Genomic DNA, 6000 nt, shown 5'->3' on the forward strand with positions numbered 1-6000 from the left:
ACCAGACGCAGCTCCTGGACACACTGACTGACTACATGCCGGTGCTGGGCTACGCCATTTTCATGGAGGATTTTATTCATTCCTTACGACATTCCTGGTGGTTTCCAAACCGGGTCTGGCTCTAAAGCCTCGCTCTTAACCTCGCTGCTAGGTCAAGGCCCGTGCTGCCTCCCGCCGCTCTCTCGGACTCTCAGCTGCCGTCCACTTCTCCCAGTCGCCTGTCTTAAGTGATCATGTCATCTCCTAACACGGAGGACCACGGATCAGGAAAGACATCCAGGTCTCTCCAAGCCCGTGTGTGCCTCCCACCGGGGGCACCCTCACCCACCAACCCCGAGCCAGTCAGGCCGTATTTATGACTTCCTGCAAGGGAACGCACGTTGAGCCAGGCGCTGGCACGGCACGGGTCCCACCGGGGGCTGTGGCGAGGGCAGGAAGAGAAGGGCTTAAAGCCCGAGAGGAGGAACACACCTGACACTGAATTGGTCGTGGGCACGCAATCAGTCCCTATTATTTGGTAAAAGGGGGGGTTCTGCTCACTATGTGCCATTAATTTTTTTAAAATGGTCCTTATTTCAGCATAAAAGGCCATGATCATCCATATTTCCATGCAGCAACACCCCAGATGAAGGCAAAGAGCCTTTTAGAAGTGAATTAATGCATTTGTTTGCAGAAAAGACAGGAAGAATAAACCACGAAAGCACAGTTTAAAGGATTGTCTTCTAGCTTGGACAAACCAGTTACAATGCAGGGTATATGAGCTGGAATCCCACAGGCCGGTCTCTCCCCGCCTCTGCAGATCAGGACCGTGCCTTGCGATCTCTGAGGCTCTGTCTCCTGCGTGGTGACATCACTGCCATTGTCGTTCTTTTACTAAAAAAAAGAAAAACAGAAACAGCAGACAGACTGGAAGGGAGGGAGGAAGATTCAGTCTGTTCCTTAATTACCCACCTGGAGTGGGATGGCTGTCACTGACGCCTCGTTCATGGGGGGTTTCGAGGTCCACGGGAGGCTGTGTCTTTATGAAGCCTGTGAGTTCACAGCCCCCCTCCCAGAAGAGGGCGAATATCTTCAGCTAAGCAGATAAAAAGCCTATCACACGTTGGCAAAGCTTATTATCTCAGAAAGTGCCCCTCACCAATAGAAGCCTAAGGTAAGGAGCCTTTATCCCAGCATCCCAGTGGGCAGTGCCTGTGCAGAAGCTGGGGCTTTTTGCCTTCGGCCCTGAGCCTCGCAGAAGGATAAGCCCCAGCCGGGACGCCGGCTCTACAAGGCCCTGTGGTTAAAAAAGCAAAACCATCACCAGCCAGGAAGCTAGTTTTGTTCACATTCTGTGCTGCCTTATTGCGGGGGCAGGGGGACAGTTTTCCAAGTTACCATTAAAATGCTGATGGTCATCCCCAGCAGCCCCCAGGCTCTCCCCACCGCAGAACACCCACCAGCTGGGGCCCAAGAGCCTGTTGCTGCCAGTTAACGCTCTTGGGTTTTCAATTCAGTCTCACTGACTTGGTTCTGTCAGCCCCAAAGTAGGCAAGATAACCCCCTACGCTGGCCTCCCTCCCTCCTAGAACAGCGCATGCAGCCCCGCGCTTGTGTGGAGGCTGACAGCTGCTTCCGCGAGGCAGGGAACTTGGGGCTGTCGCTGTGCGCCGCATACCCTCCTGCCCCACTGACTCGCACACAGGCTTCTTCTGTTCAAAACCCCAGTTACAGGGGCGCCTGGCTGCACAGTGGGTAGAGCATGTGACCTCTGATCTCGGGGTCTGAGTTCAAGCTCCACGTTGGGTGTAGAAATGACTTAAATAAAACTTTTTTTAAAAGGGGGGGGGGAACATTTGAAAGTACCTACGGTACTGAACAAGGAAACATACCTGCGTGTAATGTGGTTACTCAGACAAACCTATTTCAATTATATCAAAATTGAAAATCTAGGAACAGACGACAATAAGGAAATATGGGCGTTTTTCAGACCATCTAGCAGCAGGTCAGAAAAATGGAGCCCCATGGGGCCAAGCAGAGAGGGGTTCCTATTTCAGGCCTCTGCCCATCACCTACCCCACCCCCTAGCACCCCCAGGCTGGGAGGTAACCATGACTCTTGATAGTTTCAGTTCATTGTAAAGACATGGTTTTGCCCTCCAGGAACCAGCTAGCTCTGCATGAGTGAAAACAGTACAGGTGCAGAACATAAGTCATTCAAGTGGGAAAGAGGGGGAAGGACAGAGAGAGATGGCTTTGGGTTTGGACGGTTGTAGAGAGAAATTTGAAGCAAAACAGAAAAGGTCTTTGATTTGGACGGAGAGAGTGTGGACTGTTCTGCTGTGGTTGCAAATATTTCACTGTAGGCCCCTGTCAACAGGAGAGAGCAGAGGCTGAGGGCTGGCCACTGGTCCATTTGAACGGCTGGGGGCAAGTAGCCGGAGAGCAGCACTGGGTTTCAGCATTAAACCAATGAGGGGAGTTGAGATGTTGCCGGAGCCACCTCCCAGGCCCCAGCTCTGAGCTCATGAGCCGGTGCAGGGAAAAAGGCACGTTTCTCAACGCCCATTAGAGAGTGGTTTGGGTTCCACCCCTTCCTCTGAACAAAGTCACACGGGTAGAACATTGATGGGGACGGGGCACTCAGTCCAACCCTTCAGGTTACAGCAGAAGCAGGTGCTCTGCTGCCCTCGGCACATCCAGGTGGGCAACCCTGAAGGAAGGCCCAGATGGTGTACCCCTGCCTCCTGCTAAGCTTCAGCCTGCAGCCCCTCACTGCTCACATCAGTACTGGTCACTGCTGCCAGGTTGACCTTTGTGTCCTCACACCATCACCTTGAGACCCATCCCCCCCAACACCAGCTGCCATTAGTTCGGCACCCGGCACTGCACTGGACACTTTCAGCTCCCATCCCCATTTTACAGACAAGGAGACTGAGGCTTAAAAGAACAGGATCATGCAGCTAGGGAGTGGCAGAGCCTAGCTGAGAACCCCAGGCTTCTAGCTCACAACCCAGTTCCCTTGCCCCTACATTGACCAGCAAATGCCACAAAGGTTCTCAGAAAGATGCTTAGGACACCGATTTAAACTTGTGGCTAAGCTGCTGAACGGCATCTACTCTAGTATCATCAGCACTGCATTCAGCAGCCTTCACATAACAGGAAACCCAAACAGTGGCCAAAAACAACTGCTTGTTTCTATAAAGGAAGTCTGGAGCTAAGCAAGGAAAAGCTTGTGACATCATCAAATGTGCCGCAACTCCGTTTTTCTGCCCCACCAACCTCATCATGGTTTCCATGTTTGTGGTTGCCTCATGTTCCAAAATGGCTGCTGGAGTTCCCGGCATTATGTATGTGTTCCAGACATGAAGTTAAGAGGAAAGTTTACCTACCCACTGAGCAAATTCTCTTTAAATAAACACCTTTCCTGGAAAAAAAGACTTCCTTTCTTTGGCAGTCAGGGTTAAGCCCTGTACTAGGTGAAATCTAGGTTCCCTAAATCCTTGCTACTCAAACTGAGGTCCCCAAGGACCAGAAGCATTGGCAGCACCAGGGGGCACCTGAGAAATTCAAGAACTTCAGCCCCTTATCCCAGAACTAAACCAGAATCTACATTTTAACAAAGGCACCAGTGGGTTCCTTTGCACATTAAAGTTTAAGAAGCCTCGTTCAAAAGGCATGATTTAAAGAACATGTAATGGGTCTGTAATCTCCTAAAAGCCTCATCTCGGGAAGCAGCCTCCTCTAAGACATTTCATCTTTAAGGAGACTGAGGATTACAATGCCACCTCCCTGAGAAGAACATACAGTTAAACTGTTATCACCAGTGACACAATAATGTGTAATGTTTATTGAGACCTCAGTCTGCGCCAGGCACGGATCTTCCTGCACCTAATCCTACCGGTTCTGTAAGGTGGTTACTGCCGCCCGCATCCTTCCCATGTTACAGATGAAGACAGAGTGCCACCCTCCCCAACCACAAAGCATCAACAGGGGGACAGGTGGACAATGTTTTATCCAAATGAAGGGACCTGAAGCATGGGAGATCAGACGAGGCAGGGTTGGAGGACGAGGCAGTAGCTTGGGGAAGTACACTCCAGCCAGGAGGCTGCTCGGTTCTCTGCGGTGACCTCGTATAGCCCCTGGAGTGCTGGACCCCTCACCTCGATGACCTGCATGCTAGGAGGGGAGTGTGGAACCAGACGGCTTGCTAGCTCTCATCCAGCTCCCACATTCCTCAGGGCTAGATGTGCCTGCCCTGTGATCTTGAAATCAGTAGGCCCTAGCGGCCACATGCCCCCACTAACGCTATGTAGCTTCACCCAACTGCCGCCACGTCTGGCCACGGCCCAGCTCTGTCTAGAGACCCAGATTGCTGGACACCCCGGGGGGACCAGACACCCTCCCAAGCAGTCAGAGGCAAATGACACGGCTGCTGCCAGCCACTCCTCACCCAGCCCTCCCACTTGTCTCAGGTCAGGGGAAGGAGTTGGGTGAAGCTGATTTTCTGCAGAGTTCCAGAATAAATTAGACTTGATCATGTTCACACCTAGCCAGAGAAGACAGGGTTTGCCAAAGCTCCCAGCGGGTTATTCCCACTCTGGCCGCCCCATCTGGAAGGACTGGCTGATCCACCCTTCAACCGGTTGACAGGAGCCAGAAATGAGGGGCGGAGGAAAAGCCACTCAGACTTCGTTCAAGGCAGGAGGCGCCTGGTGCCCCTCCTGGCACCTTTGCAGGGTACATATCCAGCTAACAGATTTGCTAAATGGAGTGGAAAGCTTTTCAGAGTGGCCTCTCAGTTCAGAGCGGACCCCATAACAACGTCCCTCCTCACCAGCCCGACGTGGCCACATGAGCCCTCCCTTCCCACGGCTAACGATGACTGGACAGCTCCAGAGCCCAGCAGGACCACAGCCTCTTTCTCACAGTCTGATAACCTGGAACCAAGAAACTGTCTCCAGAGGCTGCACCCACGACAAAGCAGCCTAGGGTCTCGGAGTAAGGCATCTTCCGCCAGAGCAATCTGGACAGCAGAGACAGAGAACACGGCAGACACACGGCACAGGTTAAAGAGAGGCGCCGAGGAGCCCAGGCTCTAGCCAGCCCTGAGCCTGCTGGGTCCTGAGCCTGTACCCTAGAATAAAGGTCTTCTCTAAGCAAGCTAGCTCCAGATGATTCCATCACACGTCACCACAGAAGTCTTAACACTGAGGTGCGCATTCATGTACTCCAACTCATATCCATGGCGAGACCGAGCCGGCTGAGATGTGCTTTGGCTCTGAGGGAAAGGAAAAGAGTGAGACACAATCTCTACCCTCAAGGAGATCACGGGCCTCAACCAGCGTATTAAATGTGGTGAAAAGAACACAGAGTACCAGGAAGGAAACAAGCCTGAGGCAACAGGAAAGAGGCAGATAGCCAGGAGAGCTTCCTGGAGGAGGGGCTGCTTGAGCTGAACTTCAGAGACAGAGCCCTGCAGCGGGGAGAGGACATTCCTGGCAAAGATGAGCACAAGTCCACAGAAGGGTGGGCTGGCATGGTTTGGGGGAGAAAACATGCACGAGGAGCGAGCTGTACTAGATAAGCTGGGGGTCAGGGAAAGGGAACAAGACACAGGCCTCATGAGGCTTACAGTTTAGAGGAAAACCACATGGAAAGTTTAGTACAAGTCCAAGACTAGCTCTAACAAGAGCCTTCCAAACAACTGCCACAAAACGAGCGGTGCCTGCAACGGGACAGGGGCTGAGGGGCAGGAGAACATCCTTTCAGCTTCCCAGTCCGGGCAGAGCAGAGTTAGGCCCTGCAGTGCTGTGCGATTCGAAGAGGCAGTGCCTGGCTGCGTCCTTGTGAACTACGCTATCAAAAATATTCAATATTATACAGAACTCCCGATTCCTTAAGCCACTTTCTCATTCGCGAGCATACAGCAGGGTAAGGCATGTAACAGAATCACCACTGTCTGACTGTAGGGAAGCAAATGCAAACCGAGTGAGTCCCCCAGGGTCACAGAACTAGTGAG

The sequence above is a fragment of the Martes martes genome (assembly GCF_963455335.1).
Source record: "Martes martes genome assembly, chromosome: 6".
In the NCBI taxonomy this organism is placed as follows: Eukaryota; Metazoa; Chordata; class Mammalia; order Carnivora; family Mustelidae; genus Martes; species Martes martes.